Below are 22,348 nucleotides of genomic sequence, written 5' to 3' on the forward strand. Positions count from 1 at the left end.
TCATCAAAAACTCTCAGTGTGTTGTTCATAGCCCAAACCTTATTTTAAATTAAGGCATTGTCTTTCATCACCAAAAAAAAAAAAAAAAAAAAAAAAATTCTTAATTTAAGGTGCTGTCTTTTTATGCCTGGCTAGTCTTGTATGCTGAATGGATATTAATAGAGATTTCCTTAACCTTCCTCCTTCTTTTTGCCATAACTCGAATTCATTGAGAAGCATGTTTTTACCATTTATCAGATGGGCTTCCACTTTTACTTCCGCTTTAAACCATCACCCCACTCTTTTTCTCCATGCTTATTCCTGAAAAAGTGAGCTCTCTATCGGTTTAAAGGTGGTTCCTGTTAAAGATGTGTGACTCCCTGTCCAAAGGTCCAAAGGAAGAGAAAAGGAAAGATTCCTGTTTCTGGTGGTTACATTTTGTCAGCTTAGAGATCTAGTTATCCGTGTGGCTGCGGTGGAATCTGCAATATCTTGGCACAGAGTTTCCTTTTTCTGGCTTACTAGGGGAGCCGCATTAGCTGGGGTCACGGCGCTGTGGCCGTTGTCAGGATCCCGGGGCTGAGGCAGCCCCTCTCCCTCCTTGTTATTTTGATCGTGCAAACTGGGTCCCAGCTATGTGAACCCTGCACCTGGCGGCCAGGATCGGCCCCCATGCACCGTGTCCCCAGTTCCTCGGCGTCCCTCACTGCTATCAGCTAGTTCCAGTAAGAGTACGAGATGGCTTCCGCTGCTGTCCTTCCTCCTTCCTCTCCAGGCAGGCCCTCCTTTCCCACTAGTTGGCCCTAAGCCTTCTCTCCTGCGCTACATATGCTGACGGAATTCCTCAGGGTTTCCAGCAGGTAGATGGCGCTCTTCTATGTTTGGACCCCTTCAGTGCTTGCAGTGGAAATTTAGGAGGTGGGAAGGAGGAGCTTGGGGGTTCTCCGTATCTAGGGGCTCCCTATCCAGCAGATTCAACTAACTTTGGATTGAAAATACTCGGGAAAAAACACAAAGTTTCAAAAAGCAACACTTGAATTTGCCATACACTGGCAACTACTTACATAGCATGCATGTTGTATTAGATACCAGAAGTAACCTAGAGATAATTTAAAGTACACAGGAGGACACAGCAAAAGAGAAAGTGACAACAAATATACGTGTATATTCATGTATAACTGAAAACTTCTGCTGTATGCTGGAATTTGATACAATGTTGTAAAATGACTATATCTCAATAAAAAAAGTTTGTATATATATTGAAAAAGTAGATGGGAGGATGTACATGAGTCCCATGCAAGTCCTTTGTCATTTTATACAAGAGGTGTCAGCATCCATGGATGTTGACGTCTGAGGGGAGTCCTGGAACCAGTGCCCCATGGTTACCAAGGAATGACTAGAGGCCCAGGCTCCTTATCCCAGCCTGTCAGGGCTCCATGTGGTCTGAATCCTACCTGTACCACACTTCCCTTGTCACTCTCCTCCAGCCCTGGCAGACTGCCCTCTGATTCTTGAACAGGCCACACTCACTGCACTTCATGTCCGGCCCCTAGAAATACCCGTTACTTTCTGAGAATGGCTCTGCTTTCACAAAATGGGCTGCATTGTCACTAGAGAAGACAGTGTGGATGTTCCTTTAAAAACTGAAAGTGGACTTAACTCATGATCCAGCCTTCCCACTCCTGGACATATGTCAGAAGAAAACTCTAATTCAAAAAGTCACATGCACCTCAATGCTCACAGCAGCACTATTTATAATAGCCAGGACATGGCAACAACACAAATGTCCATCAGCAGCTGACTGGATAAAGCAGTAGTAGTATACTTATACAATGGAATACTACTCAGCCATGAAAAAACAAAACAATGTCATTTGCAGTAACATAGATGGACGTAGAGATAGTCATTCTAAGTGAAGTAAGCCAGAAAAAGAGAAAAATGCCATATGATTTCACTTATATGTGGAATCTAAAAAAAGACACAAATGAATTTAACTACAAAAGAGAAACAGACCCACAGACATAGAGAAACAAACTTATGGTACCCAGGGAGAGAAGGGGATGGGAAGGGATAAATATGGGGATTCAAAAAGTGCCCCTCTTGGGGAGTGATGGAAATGTTAGCTATCTTGATCGTGGTGATGGTTTTCTGGGTGTAGACATTTATCAAATTCATCAAATAGAACATGTGAAATATGTGTATTTTACTGTACAGGAATTATACGACAATAAACGTGCCTGTAAAAAAACAAGAAAAGATTGGCGGCATTTTGTCCTACTTTTTTATGTGTCTTTAGTGAGTGGGTCTTCAAGTTTCTGGTCTGCCATATTTTCTGAACCAGAAGTGCCCTGCTTCCCTTTCCTTTGTTAAACTGTCAGTGGGTGGCATTTATTCCCGTGGCTTCAACTGCTCTCTGTCCACTGATTAACTGTCAAATCTTTTCCAGCATGGGCATCTCAGTTCAGTCCCAGAAATATACGTACAATTGACAACTAGACATTCCCATTTTATTAGCCCATAAAAATCTCAAGCTCTGTATGTTTGGATGTACACTCGCTCAGACCTAGGTTTACTTTTTCAAACAACGGCAACACTATCCCTTCTGTTTTCCGTGCCATACATCTGGGAGTTTTCCTTTACTTTTCCACTCTCTCACCCCTGTCAGTACTACAATTCTATTCCTTAATGTCCCCCGACTAAGTCCCTGCTCCTCGCTCCCCACTGCATTAATTCCCACCCCTTGCTAGTCTGCCCAGTGCTGTTCTTTAGAGTGAACAATCCACTTTGCTCACTTTTAATGACAAATTTCTGTCACTCTCCTCCTTAAAACCCCAAAGAATTCCCCGCTGCGTATGTGAGGAAGTCCAAGCTCCCTGATTTAACGTCACACCTTCTCATAACCTAGTTGCTGCTTTTTTTCAGCCTCAGCTTCCGTTAGTTCCTCGCAGCCTCTAGCCTCACTGACCTTCCTTCCCTAATTGCAAAGTGCTGTTAGACACGACCAGACCTCTGCACGAGACACGCAAGCTGCTGAGAATCCCGTCCCCACCACGCACTCTCCTGGTCTACAGATTTGCTGGAATCCTTCAGATGTCAGTGCAGAAAGCATTTCCTCTCTGACACCTTCCCTACCTTCTACAACCCTGCCCCAGGCAGTGCAAGAGCCCCTCTGAACATATAGTATATATGATGCCAAGTGACTGTTACCACATTGTTTTGAAAACCTATTTAAATTTGACTCTTCCACGACACACTGTGATCTCCTTGAGGGATGGGGGGCTGTGTGGTATTTGTCTAGACAGCTAATGTCTGGCACAGACCCCGGGCCATCGGAAATAGTCTGCTGACTCATCAAGAATTGTCGTCTTTGCGATGTAAGAAAGACTACATGATGTCTGATCTTACACCATCCGGCAAGGGTCAAAATAATTTCACATAGAACTACACAGGAAAAATATGTGTATACTTTTCCTCTTTGTGAGCCCAAGATCATAGGCAGCCTGGAACGGAGGTGTCACTCTAACCTGTCTGTCCCCTAGGCTGTCACGTCCAGCTTCAACATATTTTTTAGAAATTGTTGGGATACGTGTACATCACCCCGTCTTAGAACAAACGGTGCTTCAGCCTGACCAACTTTAATGTCCATATAAAAATCAGAAATCTTCCAAACTGAAGCCTGAAGAAACATTTCCCTTCTCTCCTTCCAGTCTGTCTGCCATCTGCATCCCACATCCCCACTGCTCACCTGCGTCAGACCACCTTCTATCTAGAAACATTTTAGGTGGGACACTTGGATGAGAACTAATTACAGCAGTCATGAAAATGGTCCCATGAACGTACACTCTGCATAACAAGGATGTTTTGACCGGAGGCCTCAGCCGTGGCCTTCAGGGTCTGTTCACATGTTCTGCCTGGCTTCCCTACAGATGTTCTGCAGAAAATCAAGCCTGCAGTTAAAGTCATAGAAGTCCCAAGACATCCAGAAAAATAGAGTGAGATTCATTTCCTTGGGAATATTTTTGAAAACCATCCACTAATAGGAAGAAGAGCTTTAAGAGGGCCATTTCAGATCAGATGATGTCCAACTGCAGGTGGGTCAGTTTTGTCATTGTTGCTCGCTAGTTGGCTTTCTGATGCTTCTAACATGCCGCTGTTTAGAGAAGTGGCCTGAGTAGGCCCTCAGAGCAGAAAGGTGAGCTGGGTCTGGAAACAGCCAAGCTCCTCTGCTGTGTAGTGACCCGCTGAGAAGGAAAGGATGGCCCAGGGCTTCCTCTGACTCTCTCCCTCAGTTATAAACTCTATGAAGGGAAAATGGAACAAAAAATCTTAATTCAATATGGTATTGTCAAAGTATAAAAATAATTGCCTTTGGAGGGGATGGTATAGTTGAAGGGGTAGAGTACATGCTGGGTTCAATTCGCAGTAACTCAATGTAAAAATATAATAAGAAAAAGTCTTTACAATAAAAGAAATATAACAAATAAGAAAAGAGATCTCAAAGAACCCAAGTTTAAAAAGAAAAAAATGTCTTTTAAAAATAGTAGTCAGCTCGGTCTTTTGCTAGATTTGGAGTTTGGGATTAACAGATACACACTACTATGTATAAAATAAATAACCAACTCCCAGGTCCTTAATAACCTAGTTCAAACTGAATCCTTTCTCTTTTTTCCCCTAAGCAACCCGTGGAAGCATCTGAAATTCTCATCTTATAAAAGAATTCATTTAAAGGCGTTTTGAAAGTTACTGGTTAAAAGTTATTTGTGGTTCCATGAATATAGGCCTAGTAAGAATGACAGACAATAAACAAGTAAGCAAATAAATATATGACGTACTGCCAGGTTCTAATAATTGCCAGAAAGAAACATAAAGCATATTAGGAGAGAAAATGATTGAATAGGAAATATGTGCGTGCTATTTTAAATAATGTGGTCAGGTAAGTCCTCTCTGAGGGTAAAATAATTTGAACAAAGTCCTGAATGAAGCAAAAGAATAAGCCACATAGGTAACAGGCAAGAAAAGCCTCCCAGGCTGGGAGAAGTGTAAGTACGAGACGGAGTTACAAACACAGCTGTCCTGGTGGGGACCATCTGGGCGGTGAAGATGGGCTGGAGCAGAACGGTGAGAACTGAGGCTGCAGAGATGGGTGAGGGACCGGATCACACAGGGCCTTGGTAGGGACTCTGGATATCCTTCTGAATACAATGGAAAATTACGAGATTATTTTGCAAAGCGGAACAGCTTGATCCGATTCATAATTTAATAAGACCGTTGTGGGTAATATATGGGGAATAAGCAATGGAAGCAGGGCAAGGTAAGCTGATGGGAAGCCAATGGGAAGAGTGCTGCTGACCTGGAGAGAGACACCGAGGTTGGGCTGGGATGATGGCGGGAGACGGGCTGAAAGGGGGACACGATTTGACAGTAATGGTAACAGGCCTTAATGCTCGAGTTGGACACAGACACAGAGTGGTTCAGGGTGATGATTATGTGATATTTGGGGCTGAGCCACAGTTTTTGTGCAGAGACCTGAAAGGAGAATAAAGTGGGGACGTTGACATCGGTAAGAAGGGTTGGTGGGTGTTTAATTCCCCCTAGGGCCACGTCTCTGTTTCTTTGTAGATGAAGTCAGCAGAGCAGGGATGGGTGTTCCTAAATCTGCAGTGAATTGCGTGTCCTTCTCATCGACAAATTCGAGAGGCTGACCTGCCCATCCAATTGCAACATCTTGAATCTGCTTCTTTCTATCCAGGAGGAGATTTCCAACTAAGATGCCACTCAAAAATTCCCATGCCCAGAGTTAGAGCTGTGTGCCTTTGGAATGATCTCAGAGATGCCTCCACAGAGGCTTGGTGTGCTCTCTCTCCCTCAGAGCACACAGTTCCCCTCAGTCTGGTGGGTCTCAGCAGAGAAGATTTCACAAGTAGCCCCTCTCAGGCCCTGGGGACCAACCTCATGCTTGGCAGAGCTCTGAAAATGAGCACGAGTTCCGGGCAAAGGGCATTCTCCAGGGCGCCATCTGGCAGATTACATGAAGACAGTGTACAAAAGAGTGGGAGGGTTGATGGTATAAATGGATTTTACTTTTTGCTCTGAATCTGATTCTGTCCTTCCATTTTATTAAGGAAGAGTTCTTAGGCCAGACATGATTCTCTTTTTTCTTTCTATTTGATCATCCAAGAGGTTTAGATAGGGTATTTGTTTTAGGGTAAGAATCTTTAAAAAAAAAAAAACAACTATGAAAATAGTATCTTGTTAGGTATTTGGACAAGTAAATTCTCCCAGCAGTATTGAACCCCCTTGTACCTCCAGGGGTTCTCCAAAGGTATACATGTTCCAAATCTGACCCAAAACCAATGAGCCTTTTTGTTTTAAGCACTTCACCATGGACAAAAGATGTCACTAAAGAAGGTGAGAAAAGAGCAGGTCCCCATCATCCAGAGTCCCTCCCAAAGGGCCCACAGAAGTAAGGAGGAGATGAACGAGAGAAACGGTTTATTTATACACAAGCAGGAGCCAACCAGAAAAGTAAGTACCATGTTAAATGGTGAAAGTTAAAGGCTTTTTTATTAACCTAACTTAATAGGGCAAAGGGAGAGGAGAGAATTGGCTTCCATGACAGGTTTTCTTCTACATCTATTGAATCTCAGGTGTCTTCAGCTTAAAGTGCTTTTGTATTAACCATGGGTTCCATCTGACTTTCCATTCCTCGAACTTTGTTTTCTTTTTCAAGATTCACTCATGTATTCTGAGCCCCTGGATTTTCCACGTGAATTTTAGATTGATTGTCAATTTCTGCAAAACACCACCTGGGATTTGGGTAGGCATTCTTTGAATCCTTAGATCTATTCGTGGACTATTGTCATCTTAGTAGAATGAAGCCTTCTGCTCCATGAATATGGGATTATTCTCTGTGAATGTAGGTCTTAGTTTCTCTCAACAGAATCTCTAATCTATTGTAGTCTTAAGTGTCCAAGTCTGGTACTTCTTCCTCACCTCTTTGGATGCTGATTCAGAAGAGACACGACCTCCTGGAGAACCTCTGCTGCCACGGAGCTGACATGGAACTGCGTCCTGAGAAGACTTTAAATTCTTTTAAAAATAGGATTAATGTACTTTAATTACTCCATAGATGAGTAATGAATGGGTCACATTAAGATAGGATTTTAATCCTTTTAGAATTAGTAGAGTAATATAGACACAGTACAAAAAATTGAAATATTGCCTAAAAGAGAAGAGATTTGTAATTCCCACCCACAGAGGTGACTGTCATGAGTGATTTGGTTCTTATGTCTCAGTCTCTGTGTCTTTCAGTATGTCTTTCTCCATCTCTGTCTCTCGCACACTCACAATCAGATCAGTTTACATCTATACTGATTTCACACATATGTGGTCATGCAGATGGGACCCTGGGTGCAGACAGTGGGTCTGCATACTTCCACCCTGAGGCCTCCCTTGACATTGGGTTGAGACCAGACACCCACTTTTCCAACTGCACAGCATTCATCCATCCACATGAACCAGAAAAAATGGACCCCATACACTCTTCATCAACATTAGTATTGCTTTAATTCAGACTGTTTCAACCAGTGCTGTGATGATCACCCTTGAAAAGGCATCTTTGAATAGGTGTGTAAGGATTTTAGTGGGATGAACTGTAAGGATCAGAACTTCTGGGGAAGAGCTGCATCTGTGGCCCTTTGATGTGTCCTGCACCCTGTTCTCCTGAAGAGGAGCGTCCCTTCTCTCTTCCCTCCAGGGGATCTGCTGGAGCCTCTGCCTGCTTACATTGTCACCAGGGCTGGTTGTCACCTGACTAAAGACCCGCCAGTGTGATGGTGACCGGTGCTCTCTCTGCAGTGTTTCCTTCTGCCTGTGTTCTCACCTGAGAGGTCAAGCATCTCTAACACACACTGGCCACCTGCATTGCCTCTCATTGGAACTGCCCATGTCTGTTCTGTTTCTTTTTATAACACTGCATTTTGAAAGGATTTTGGACTACAGGGATGGGAATCCTTTCTCCAACCTTGGGTTATGAGGAATGCTTTTTCCAGGTTGTGGTCTCACTTTCAAGCAGTTTTTCTGGGCTTTTGTTAATTTTTTTGATTTGTTTGGTTTTGTTTTTGCCACAGGAAGAGCTAAGCATCTCCCTTATGTCTTCTGGCTGTGGTGTCACAGGGGGAACAGCAGTGTCTACCCTGAGATTATGCACAGAGTTACTAAAAGGGCTTCATTTTGTACATCACATCTTTAATCCCCCTGGATATCTCCTTAAAATGATAAAAATGCTGTTTCAAGTGAAAACAAAAAAAAATCCCCAGCCCCAGCTAAAAACAAGTGGGCAGGGACAAAAGAAACGTTTTTTTAAAGTTTCATTGACATGGAACACCAAGGAGTGGTAAAGACACTCAGAGAGAAAGAGGACTTGGTGTTGTCAGGAGCTGGGTGAGGAGGGAGGGGAGTGCCCGCTCTGGATCCAAGGTTTCACTTTGAGGAAAGAAATAGTATGAAACTAGATGGTAGTGATGGTCGCACAACATTGTGAATGCCTGTAATGCTCCTCAGTTGCACAATTTAAAAGGGGAAAAGTCTATATTTTATTAATGAAGCTCTAAAAAGAAAAATAAAGCTTGCCATAAATGACGTGAAACAAACAAAGGAAACTAAAGAAAACCAAACAAAAACATCTCCAGAGGAAGGGAAGTCAAGTTTGGGAGGGGGAGGGGGAGGGGACTGATAGTGGGAATTTGGAGAACATTTTGGAGAAGAAGGTGTGGGTGGGTGCAGAGGGGGCTCTGCCCCAGTTGGTGGTGATGCCTGAAATGGTTCTCCGTTGCCCAGCAGTCCAGCTGCAGATGCAGGTTCAGGAGGAGTTGCAGGAGCGGCAGGAGGGAACTCGCGGTCTCCTGCTGGATCCAGATCATCCTTTTTTTGGTCTCTGACATCTTCCCCTGCCCCTGCCTCCTCTGTAACTATTGGATGTGGAGAGAGATTTAAGTCTTGTGGAAGAGCTCATGCTGTGTGAGAGGAAAAATTTACCCACCTGCCTCCCTTTCCATGTGCCTCTTCAAGGACAGAAAACTTCCCAGAGCTTTCCAGACAGCTCCCACCCAGAAAGTGCCCACAGGATGTGTTCTGTGACTGAATTTTCCTGACAGGTGGTCTGAGGGCATTCTTTGCTCTGGTCCCAACAGTAGCTTCTGGGTACACCTCCTTGTGTGGCCCAGCCCTCGCCCCTCCCTCACCTACACACACGCATCAGCCCTGCCTTCCTGAACTTCAGGCTCTGTTTCGGGGGCTCCTGGTCCTCCACCTGACTTGCAGCGAGGTGGGCACTGTGCTCCATGTCAGAGCAGGGTGTGCTGAGCAACCCGTCATCCCTGGGCAGGTACCTGGGGAGAGCCCTGGGTGATCTCTGGGTCGGAGGCGTGCCCCACTGATTTGTGGGCCATGGTGGAGGGGACCCTGCCATATCCAGACCCACCTGGATCCTGCGCTGGCCCTCAGAAGAGCGGCACATCAGCCCTTCACTTGGGGAAGGGGCGTTGGTTTTCTTATTCATCAGCTGCTGTTCAATATGTGGTATCTGGCTCTGCAATGACAGTGACCAGCAGCTGACCCGGCCTGGAAGTCTCAGAGCCCTGCCCGGCCAGGAACACTCCTGCTTCTGTCCACTCGACCCTCTGCTGCCAGATCAGACCGAGACCTTGTTCAGCTCAGACACCCGGGAGGGAAAAGACATACCCAGAATGCATGGGCTCCACCTTGGGCAACAGGACACTTCCCTGGCTCTCCACATCCCAGCCAGCCAGCTTTGACCTGGGCTGTGGATGTGACCGGCCCCCCAGGCCTCTGACCTGCTTTTGCTTGAGGCAGAAACCCATCCCCAACGTGACTGCTCCACCTCCGCCAGCCAGGACGGGGCCGTGGGGATACCTGGGTGGGATCTGAGTGGTGGCCTGGCCTGGGCGGGCCTGCCCTGGGCCTCCCTGTGTTACCTTTGGGTCTCTCTATCCAAAAGTCCAGAGGCGCCTTGGGTGAGACATGACCCAGCGCTGGCAGCGTTGGTAAAGCCCCTCGCTGTGGGCTTTCCGGGGTCTGTGGCCTCGGGATATTGGGATGCAGCAGAACGTGACTCTGTCTCCAATCAAGTGAGCTGAGTAGGGACTTCTCTACAGAGTGTGTGCCTGGTGACTTTAGTTCCAAGTTCTGTTGGGCTCTATTGCAGGGGAAGTGAGATCACTTCCTGGGGTCCACTTACCCAAGCTTCCTCCTGACACATAGCTCCCCAAGGATCTTTCTGGGCTGCCGATCTCTCATTTCTCACTCCATGCCATGTCCACACACAGTGACACCAACTCAGCCCCCCTCATAGCCCTGGGGAGGCCTGGATGCAGCCAGTGCTGCAGCTCTGAAGATACAGCTGGGTTCAGACATGGCTCCCCCCACTCAACAGTGCTATCACCATGGAAAAGCCACTTGCCTCTCAGGGTGTCCCCAATCTCCCGTCAGCACAGTGGGGATCATTCTGGCCCCTGCTTCCTAGAGAAGCCATCCTGTCTCTAGACCTAGAAACACCTACTGCATCTGTCACCCCCATGGGCTGGCATCACAGGGAGCTCGTGCACAGACTTAGCAAAGGAATGACCCCACAGAGGGCTGGCGGAGCGCAGAGCAGATGCCACACAGGCCTGGGTCTGCCCTGAGGTCTGGAGAAAGTCACTTTCCTTATTGCTTGCTTCCCAGCTCCCAGTCGTGCGACTAAATTTAAATACAAGTCTGACGTCGTCAGCTCTGGCAAACAACCTCTTAGGTCTTTCTGTCATGTTGACATACAGGCCCAGTGTCTGATCTCGGCCTCTGTGGTGGACTGCCCAACAATGGTTTCATACTTTTTGCCTTCAGTTCCCACGCCCTTGTGTGATCCCCACACCCTCCCCTGGAGGGTGGATGGACTTTGAGACCAGGTTCTGACATGCAGACTGACTTGTGAAAATGTGCGTGAGTTCCACTCCTTCCCAGCTCCAGTTTTCCTTCTCTCTGTCTCTGTTTCTCAGTGCCTCTCTCTCTGTCTTGTCTCTCTCTCTGTTTCTCTGTCTCCCCTGCTTCTCTGTGTTTCAGTCTGTCTGTCTCTTTTCCTGTATGTATGTGTGTATATATTTATGTGTATATGTGTGTATTTATATGTGTGTATTGTTCGGGCCCAGGGCAGGTCAATTCTGAAAATCCCTTGATGACATATTGATTATTTTGAATTCATGTTACTAAAGAAAAATTATCTTTGAAAATTGTGCAAGCACTTTGGTGGAATCTTCTCTAAGGATCAGCACTGCTAGGGAAGGGATGTTCCTGTGGCACTTTGATGTATCCTGTACCTTGTTCTGCCGGAGAGGAGCGTCCATTTGCTCTTCCCTCCAGGGGACCTCCTGGGGCCTCTGCCTGCTCACGTTGTCACCAGGGCTGGTTGTCACCGGGCTAAAGACCTGCCAGTGTGATGGTGGCCAATGCTATCTCTGCAGTCTGTCCATGTGCCTATGTCCTCACCTTACAGGTCGAGCATCTCTAGCACACACTGGCCACCTGCACTGCCTCTCATTGGAACTGCCTGTGTGTGTTTTGTTTCTTTTCAGAACACTGGGCTTCAAGAGGTTTTTGCACCACAGCGATGTGAAGCTTTTCTCCGACCTTGGGTCATGAGGAAAGCTTTTTCCAGGCTGTGGTTTTTCTTTCCAGCTGTCTTTCTTGGCCTTTGTTTTCTGCTTTATTTGGTTTTATTTTGCCACAAGAAGAGCTAAGCATCTCCCTTCTGGCTCTGGTTTCACACTTAGAACAGCAGTGCCTACCACGAGATTATGCACAGAGTTACCAAAAGGGCTTCATTTGGTACGTCTCATTTTTAATCCATCTGGATTTCCCTCTCAAAATACAAAAATGCTAATTCACGTGAAAAGAAACAAACAAAAATTTCACCCGTCCCTACTTAAGATATGAGGGCAGCGAGAAAAAAAGCCACCTTTTATATGATTTCATTGATAGGGAACATCCAGGATAGGTTAAGACAGAGAGAGAAAGGGGATTAGGGCTTCTCATTGGCTGGGGGAGGTAGGATGTGGGGTGCGCTTTGTATACAAGCTTTTAGTTTGAGGAAGGCAATTATCTAAACCAGTGGTGTTGGTCTCACAAAATTTTTAATGCACTTTATGCTCCTTAAAATTGCACAATTTAAAATGGGAAAAGGCTAAACTTTATTCTTGTAAACTTAAAACAAAAATAGAATATACTATAATAGAAAAGAAAAATATCTGACTCAATAGAAGATCTGTCCTTTTGGCTTTAACCCTGTGCCCTATTTTCTAGGCTTAATCTTACTAGCTCTGCACCTTTTGTAAAACAGTGTTGCCTTTAGCCTGAAATATACAGGAAAGCCTATTTTCAAGTCTTTGGTCTTTAAGGATATTAACACATTTGCACTTATATAAAGACAGCAAGTTGCAGAATAGAAAATAACTTTTGCTTTGTTAGAGGTTTTACAGAGGCCCTATGACCTGGTCTACGTTGACAGCTGCAGACCAAGATAATGGCAGACTAATATCTTGGAGAACCATCTTCCCCAAGTCAGACTTCAGGCTCCTTTTCTAGTAAATAGGGGAGGGGCTGTGGTTGGTTGTTGCAAACTTCTTGGTGTCGGATTTCTTTGTCCTTTGAATCCTTTGCAGCTGTCCACGTGAATCAGATCACCGTGTTCCTGTAACACCTGCAACAAAACAAACTTTTTCTATTCTGCAACTTGTTATCTTTATAGGAGTGCAAAAGTGTTAATATCCTTAAAGGTCAGAGTTTTGAGAATAGGCTCTTCCATTTATTTCAGCCTAAAGGCAACATTGTTTTACAAAAGTTGCAGAGCTAGCAAGACTAAGCCTAGAAAACACGGCAGAGGGTTAAAGGAAAAGGAAAAGATCCAATATGGAGTCAGATTTGTTCTTCTCTATTACAGTGCCTTTGGGTGAGAGCTAAGAGGATGATTCCTGGGTGGGTCCTCTACTGTCCCAGGCTGCAGTTCAGGCAGGGTCCCTGCCAGATTCACCATGACTTTGGACCTGATCTCCCGCAGAGAAAGTGACAATTATTGGATTAAAATTACCTGTCAAAATCCCTTCAATTGCCTGTAAACTATACCACAGCAGGGGATGTCTCTTTGTCCAGTTAACTGCCAGTCTCCCCTGATGCAAGGGACCAGCGTCACCGCGGGATCCATGGTGGCCTGGACAGTGCACATTCCTACTTTTCTCTCCAGCCTTGGCTTCCTAAAATTGATGCTTTGAAAGCTCCCGTCCCTCTTCCCTCTGGCCTGGTGTGAATGAACAAGATACCTGCACCCACCTGGGCTGAGGCCAGGCCACGCACACAGCCCCATGCCCACAGCCCACCATCTGCTGTCTACCCCTGGGCTCAAGTGCACCCTCTGAACTCCCCCACCCCAAAGGTCCACGTGCCCAGTGCCTCCGCCCTAGGGGTCCAGATCACCATCAGGACCATCAACCACCCAAGGCCCACAGGCCATTGGCTGGCAGCCTGGGATCACCCTGACCCATCGGGTCAGATGAGACACAAGGTGCGGGGATCAGGGTGCCAGGGAGGGAATTGGAACCGCTTTCAGCCCAGCCTGCCTCGCCCTGTAGTCTCAGACATTAACTATGAAGGTGCACACTAGGCTGGATCCCCCGCTGGTGGCAGTAGTCATCATTACTGGAGCTCAGATTTCCCCACCCCAACCACAGGGTTAGGGGTGAGGGAGTGAGCTTAGGGTAGGGGTGCACTCAGAGTGAAGGGGATCCCATGGTGAGGGGGTATAGGTTGAGGAGTGTGGGGCCGCTCAGGTTGGAACTGACCTAGCTGAGAGGTGAGGGGGATAGTTTCAGGATTTTGGGGGTCCTGTGGTGAGGCATGAGGGTGTAGGGGCCATAGGTTAGGAGCAAGCAGGATGGAGTGTCAGGGCACAGACCTCGGTGTGAGGAGAAGAAGCCCTGTCTTTAAGGTCTGGTGGGAGACTGGGCCTGGCCAGGGGTGGGAGGGTAGTAACAGGGAGGGGAAGGTGAGCAGGGGAAGTGGGGCTGGTGGGGTGTGACCTGGCCCAGGGCAGTCGTGGTTCTAGTTCAGTGCCAGGACCCAGTCGGTGGCGGGGTGAAGGCTCTGGGGATGGAGACCCGGCGGGACGAGCAGGAGGGGCCCCACCTGGCTCATCCCGGCCCCAGTGGCCAGGTCTGGTAAAGCAGGAGACCCACCCGAGCAGTTTGCGCTGCAGGTGGGAGGAGGAGGTGCGTGCACGCGCAGACGCACAGATGCGCGGACGCCGGAACCCACCCAGAACGCGTGGAAGCTGGCGGCAGCCGGTTGCTCCTGGACCAGCTCCTGGAAGAGGAACACGGCCTGGGGTCTGGGCCGCCGCTTGCCCTTGGTTTGGTTGCCGCTGCCGGGCAGTTAAGGGGGCGCTGGTGGGGGCGCGCTGCTCGAAGCCGGCGGGTGACGCCAGGGCTGTGCGACTGAGGAGGCGCACAGGGAGGGGTGCGGAGGTGAGGTCACGGCCGCGCGTCCCGTTAGGACACTGAGGCAGTTCCCAGCCGCCGCTGTGGTTAGTGGTAACCCCGCTATTAGTAGTTCCTGAACCCCGCGTTTTTGCCGCCGCTTATACCCGGGTTTAGGAGAGCAGGTACTGCCCCGGGAGGTGGGAGGGCACCGGACGGCTCCGGAGCATCTCTGACTGGCCCTCAGACCATGACCTGCTCCCGGGAGGCGGGTGCGGTGCGTTCGCGGGGCCTCGGATGCAATGGGGGCTGCCCCATGAGAGCCCCTGGATTTGCTCCCATCTTCCCCGTGGCCTGACCTTGGGGGCGGCCTCTAAATCCCCAGGTTCTTGTGACTCAGGTTACAGGTCCGGCTGCCCCTGGGAGGTGGGCGCAGTGTGATCAGTGTGCTGGGATGGCTGCAGCAACAGCGGGAAATGGTCGCAAACCCCGCGCTTTCACAGGGCAGCCCCAGTCCCGCCATCGCAGCCGCCGCCATTCCCTGACAGCACAGCACCTGCCTTCCAGGAGCAGGCTGGCCTGTAACCTGAGTTCCACGAATCTGGGGCAGCAGAGGCCAAACTCAGGCCATGCGCTGGGGAGTTTGAAGCCAATCCACGGGCTCCCATGGGCAGACCCCATAACCCGCCACTGCCTTCGACCACACCGCGCCCTCCTTCCAGAAGCAGGCTGACCTGCGGACCGTGCCTGGAGCAGCAGAAGCCGAGCCCTGGACAGGCCGTGGGAGAGAAGGGGGCAAGTCGACCAGCCTGCCAGGTCGCTGCCCATCTCCCTGCCAATGCCCCAGGTTCGTGGATCACTTGTTTTCAAGTCAGTGGGTTCCTGAGAGGCAGGAGCGGTGCAGTCAGGAGGCGGGGTCTGCGGGGAGGGGTGCTGCCCCAAGGGGATCAGGTGGACTTGCTCCCATCTCCCCCAGGGCCAGATCTGTGGACGGCCTCTGCTGCCCCAGGTTCACAGGACGCATGTCATGTCTGTCTGTCCCTGGGAGGAGTGCTCAGTGCCCTCGGGGCAGCCTCAGTGGCTGACAATGATTTTGGAAGTGGGCTCTAGCTCAGCATAACTAACTCTCCTTTCTTCTCTTGCTTCCTCAGTTGGTGGCTGTATAGGCTTTTTCATTATAGGTTATTGCTGGATAATGAACATAGGTTTCTCTGCTATACAGAAGAAACTTTATTTAAAATCTATTTTTATATATAGTGGCTAACATTTGTAAATCTCAAACTCCCAAATATATCCCTAGCCATCCCCTTTCCCTGGTAACCTTAAGATTGTTTACTAAGTCTGCAAGTCTGTTTCTGTTTTGTAGATGAGTTCACAGTGTCTTTTTCTCTCTTTTTTTAGATTGCACATATGAGTGATATCATTTGGTATTTTTCTGTTTCTGGCTGCTTTCACTTAGAATGACGATCTCTAGCTCCACCCATGTTGCTGCAAATGGTTTTATTTTGTCCTATTCATGGTAGAGTAATATTCCAGTCTATAAATATGCCACAACTTCTTTATCCAGTCATCTGTTGCTACATTTAGCTTGCCTCCATGTCTCGGCTATTGTATACAGTGATGCTATGAATACTGGGGTGCAGGTATCTTTTCACATTGGAGTTCTTTCCAGTTATATACCCAGATGTGGGATTTCTGGGTCATAGGGTAAGTATACTTTTAGTTTTTTGAGGGATTTCCATGCTTTCCATAATGACCACACCAAACTGGATTCCCACCAGCAGTGTAAGAGGGTACCCTTCCCTCTACAGCCTCTCTAGCATTTATCATTCATGAACTTCTGAGCGATGGCCATTCTGACTGGTGTGAGCTGATACCTCATTGTAGTTTTGATATGAATCTCTCTGTTAGTGATATCGAGCATTTTTTCATGTGCCTATTGGCCATTTGTGTCTTCATTGGAGAAATGCTTGTTTAGGTCTTCTGCCTATGTTTGGATTGAGTTGTTTGATTCTTTGTTTTTAAGTTGTATGAGCTGTTTATATATTCTGAAAATTAAGGCTTTTTTGTTAGTCGTATTATTTGCAAATATTTTCTCCCATTCGTAGGTTGTTGTTTCCTTTTGTTTTACTTATGGTTGCCTATGCTGTGAAGAAATTTATGAGTTTAATTACGTCCCTTTTGTTTTTTTTCTCTTATTTCCATTGCCTGGGTAGATTGCCCTAGGAGAACGTTGCTAAGATTTATGTCAGATAATGTTTTGCGTATGTTTTCTTTTAGGAGATTTATCATGTCTTGTCCATCTGCATCTTAAGCCTGTACTCTAGATCTGTGCTTCAGTTTTGAATTTTGAGCTTCTTAGAGAAAACCTACTCTTAGCTCATATGTCAGATTCAACATGTCTGAAGCTGATTTCATAATCATTTTTCTTGCAGCATATCCATTTATTCAGTGGCATAATCATTCTTCTAGTCTTGAATACCCAAAGGCTTGGAATGGTCTTTGATTTATATTTCTCTCACCACCCTCCACATATTCTCGGCTTCTGGAACTGTATGTTTTTGGTTTCAAATGTCTATTCTGATTGCTGATACTCTGATGAAGAGCGTTCATCCCTGATACAAGAATTTTTCCTTCTGCTGAATTCTTGGATATTCTCTCCCCCCCTTTCAGTCAACCTTCAGTTTTGACCCTCCAACATCTAGAGTCAAGTCAAAGACTTACCACAACCAGATCTCAGACAGGTAGGCTCGAACCTTCATCACTTTGGCCTTACCTTATGTGTTCCAATCATTATGTGACTTAGCCTCCTAGGGTAACCTGTGCCTTATTAAAAACCAGGAGTCACCAGCTTTTTCCTATCCAGTCCTCAGTTAAAACAGCTTAGAATTGCCCTGAGAACTAGTTGGAGCCCCATCCCCTTCATTGAGTCTTCCCTATTTACTCCAAATACTTCTAGCTCCTCTTTGTATTTCTGCACTGTTCATGATAGGTAGCCTGTAATCTAGGCTTTGAGTACTGACTTGGTACCATTGCCGGTTGGTTTCCAATGTGTCTCCTCACTTAGCTGGTAACTGGAGAAGACTCCCTTGTTCAGCCTCCTTTATACCCTCACCCTGCTTAGCATCGGGCAATAGCAGGCATCCAGGCAGTGCTAACCTACTTTATTTATTCGCAGGGGTGGTGGTGTGGAGTATAGCTAATAACTATTAATTCAGTGTTGCAATTAAAAAAGAAAGCCAAGAAAATCCATAAAACTTTATCTCCATGTTCAGTTTAGCGCTTTACCTCAACAGTTTTCTTAACTCTGTGTTTACATTCACATAGTGTTCAGTGCTTGTACAGTTCCCTGAGGCAAGCAGGTGAGATGTCATTATGTTTGACTTTCACGTTACATTTCATATTGGATATATTTGTGCAATGACAAAACCTTCTTTTATAAGTAAACAGCCGGAAGCCCAGAGAGACTAACAGCCTAACCCAGGGTCACCTGGTTAGTGTTTGGCACAGGCCAGGACCGCGGTTCACATCTTCCAGCTGCTCCTCTTCCAGTGCCTTTTCATTCCAGTGCTGGGAAATGTAGCCCCATCAGCCAAACGGCCAAGTCCATTGCTGCCCCTTTACCTGCCAGTGATGGCAGTGCTACAAAACGTGGCAAAGGAAAGGTCAGAAATAGGAGTGATAAAAGACATGGAAGTGCTGGAAATGGATTCTCAGCCTCTTCTTCCCTATTTGAGCGCCTCACAAGTGTCCCACTCTCACACTGCTGTTCATTGATTATAACACAGTCTTTAAAATCAGACTGATCTTTTGTAGGACATGCTTTTATCCTGATCCCTTTCCTGCTAGTAGTCACCGTCATGGGCAGAAAGTGCCTGACTGTGCTCTGTTTGTCAAGTAGGTGGGAGGGGAAGTGGGAGAGGAAGCGGGTTGAACTGAAGCCGAGCTTTTTACAGCTCTGTTGTTCTAGGACCAGAGCAGTTCCACTCCTGCTTTCATCACCTCTCCACCTCTGAGACCCAGCCACCCACTCCTGCCTGCTCCCCCACATGCCACGTCCTGGGGGAGGACAGTGTGGTTGGCAATGCCCCCTCCACCCTCCGCCTTCCGCCCTGGGAGGTGCAGGAGTCTGCTTCAACTTTTGAGCTGTTTTGGTAGTTGGGCTTTTCCAGCCTTTCTAGGCATCTGCTTTCCAGCTCTGGGAAATTGGAGATGTAACTTAACCATACAAGTTCTATACTAATGTATTCAGTGGCATTAATGTGATGTTGTCTTTAAGGTGTTCTGTGACTGGATAGGAGGTTTTTAACACAGGATGCTTCACATCCAATTCTAAAGGCCTACAGGATGCAGGTGTAATTCAGGTTCTTACATGGCTGTAAGGCAGACATGGACATTATTTTATAATATGACCATATGTTCATAGATTACGGTTAGTCCGCCGGCTCTGTATCTAATAAATTTTAAATTCCAAACACTTGAAGAAAATTTGCGGACCATGTCTTTTTGCCTGTAACTAGTTGCAAAAACTGAAATCAAGACTCTATCACAAGCCAGTGTTTCCCAGTAGAGAAACCCTCTACTTTTACAACCTCTAAGTAATGCGGTGGTTCTTTGGGTGAGATGAGGGATGCCAGAGTATTTTGTTGGGACACTAGAGTGGCATGACAATTATTCTGGGACTGGTTACAGTTGAATCTCTGCTTCCTATATCCTGGACTGATTACAGAGTCAATGTTAGTGCGTTAACCAGCTTCTGAATGCAAGTGTAGCTAGGAAGACAACAGAGAAAATAGAAGGATATAAAGTAATGGATAGACTTCAGAGCAGTACAAATGTTGACTTTGACACCACCAGCTGCTGACGTGAACTTGGCAGGAATTTGTGAGAAATGGTGGGTGTCACTGCAAGCAGGAGAGTCCGGCAGCTTTTGGGGTGAACAGGCAAAGGGGAGAGCAGATATGGTGACCACTCGGGGGCTGATTATTTGTGTCCTGAATGTGAAAATGTCTGGTCTCCTGTTCAATTTTGCAGCCACAACTTCACGTGACTCAGGGCATTATTTCCACCAGAAAACCATAAAAACATAAACAACCTCTGTTTCCCAAAGTGTTTGTTCTCGATCTGAGATGATTGTCCTGTGGTGGGAGGTAAGTGGGCGGTGGGTCCTATTACATCACTCCCTTTCACTAAAAGTCTACCTCGCTGCTTTTCACCCTACTGCTAGGGGTGCTGCCATTCTGTTACACCTAGACCTATAAGACAGGCTTACCTGAATCCTCACGTGAAGAGGGATAGTTATGTGCAGTTTTAAATAATTGCTTGCGTCATGTGGTCCTTTGTTCCCTCCATTGGAAATCACTATTTCAGAGCAAATAGTATGAATCTATATAAACTATATTGTTTGTAAGATGTCTTCAGAAGTTTTGCAGTAGTTTTAAATATTTGCTTGGTGATGGCCTCTTGATTGTTTGAAGGAGGCAACCCTCACTAGGGGCTTTGTTGGCTCCCTTAGATTTCCCTTACTGGCAGTAGAGTGTTCATAGGCAGAGTTAGAAAGTTAACTGGGCTGAGAAGCCGAATTTGCCCGCAGCTGGGAATTGGCAAAAGAGTCAGTTATGGAAGGAAGGCTTTAGGATTATCTGGTAGCAGAGTTGTGGGATCCAAGCCCTGGGAAACCTCAGCTTTTGTAGAGTATGTTCTGTAACAATAGGCTATTGGATAATTTTAACACTTGTTATGGGATGTAGAGTTGGGGAAAGACTTAAGAGTGAAATAACCTTAAAAAAGAATCTCCAAATATTTTAAAGAAAACAGTACTCAGAATGAGAGCTTTTCTGGAAAAGACTAGTACTTCACTTCACAGGGGAAGCAGGGAGAAGGTGTAGCTGCACTTACGGTAACTTAAAAGGTAAACCTTACCCTCCCACTTAGCTGTTTCCTGGTGTACGTTCATATTCCACATCTGTAGTTTTAGACATGATGTGTCATTTTCTGGTACTCCATTCTGCTTCTGAGTGAGAGACTGACGCAAAGTCACATAGCAATTGAAAAATTGCACAAAAGTCTTTATTGTTAAAAATGTAGATATGTGGCAGGGTGCTGCATTTGCAAATGACTTTCAGTACAGAGAACACTTAAAAGAATGCGGTGTTATTTCTTTTTTTATTCCTTTAAGCCTTTGAATAGAAGGTTTTCTTTGCAGAGTTTCTGGAGTACATCAGAACAAGCAGGAACTAAAAATAGCTTTAAGAAAGCACCAGTATAGATGTTGCTTATAGTATGGTATCTGTCTTAAAGTTAACTCTTTAAAGCAGGAAGTTGCAACTCTCAATTTCTTAAGCAAATATAAACATTCTTGACTCATAATGACATTCTTTGTGGGGTGAAGCAGCTTTTGTTTCCATTCTGAGCATTGAAAGGCCTTCTATGATACTTCTACCAGTCCTCAATATTTTATTTTCCCTCTGTTGTGAACTTGTTATTAAACTTGAAGCAGATATAAATATCATTAACTTGCTACATATGTAGATATTTAGTGTTACATAGTCAGAAAGTTTGTGTACATCACACGTATCTACATAATTCCCCAGTTTCCAACTGTGCTCCTGATAAAAGAATGGTGGGAAATGGCATTATGGGGATATGTCTTACAGTACACAGTGTTTCCCCTGTTCCCTCTACCAGATCTGGATGTTCTTTCATATTTCAGCTTCAAGAATTTCTAGCTCTTTTTCTTAAGACAGGTGTAACTCATCCCCCTGCTCACACAAACATGCGTACACACACACACAAACACACACACACACACACACACACACACACACACACAATCTGCCGTAGGGAGTAGCGTGCACCATCCCATTCTCCGACTCCAGCTCTGATCCCACCCACTGGAGGCAGTGTCTTGCACGAATTCATTTGTAAGTTCCTTTTTAAAACTCGAGTGGTCAGGAAATAGGACTGATATCCTCACCTAGTAGGCAGGCCCTCAAGGATAACTTCTATGGTTAATGCCAGGGTATCTTAATGTTTGAGTACCTGGGTTTCATGTCTTCCTGTACCACCTGTGTGACCCATGATTCCCACAGTTCTGTCTCCCGTTAGACTTTTTCTCTCCAACTCTGGACTCTTATAATATTCTGCTGATTTGGCATCTTCACTTGGAACTCTGATATCTTAAAACCAACATGTGTAAAAACTGAGCTCTTGGTCCTCCTACCCCCCAAACTGGTCCTTTATGCAGCCTCCCCCATTCAGTTAGTGGAAACTTAATCCTTCCAGCTGCTTGGGTCAAAAATCTTGGAGTTATTCTGACTTTCACTGACATACCACATGAATTCTGTCAATAGATCTGGTTTGACACTGCCTTTAAAACATATCCAGAGCCCAGCCACTTCTCACCATGGCTCCTGCCTCCACTGCTGCTTCCCTTCCCTGAGCCACTGTCCTCTCCTCCTGCATAGCCCTTCTCAGTAGCTTCCCACCTTTCATCTCTGACCCGTTTGCACTATTCTCACCCGGCAGTCAAGTGAGCCTTGAAAACCTAAGTTAGATTGTGTCGTCCTTCTGCAGTGCCTCCCCATTTCACTCCGGGTAAAAGCCACAGTCCTTACAATGTCCTCCAAGGCCATACAGGATCTGCACTGACCCTTCTCCGCAGCTCCAGCCGTGCCCCCATTCTGGAACATGCGAGGTCATGCTGCCCTTGGTGATTGTTATTCCGTCCACCTGGGACTTCTCACCTCCTAGTCTTAGTTCTAACCTCAGTTCACAGTTTGCCCTGCTCTCGTATTTAATACAACATCACCCTCATCCTATACCCTCAACTCTCTTTACTTTGCCCTTTT

The sequence above is a fragment of the Camelus bactrianus genome, chromosome 7 (assembly GCF_048773025.1).
Source record: "Camelus bactrianus isolate YW-2024 breed Bactrian camel chromosome 7, ASM4877302v1, whole genome shotgun sequence".
Taxonomy (NCBI): domain Eukaryota; kingdom Metazoa; phylum Chordata; class Mammalia; order Artiodactyla; family Camelidae; genus Camelus; species Camelus bactrianus.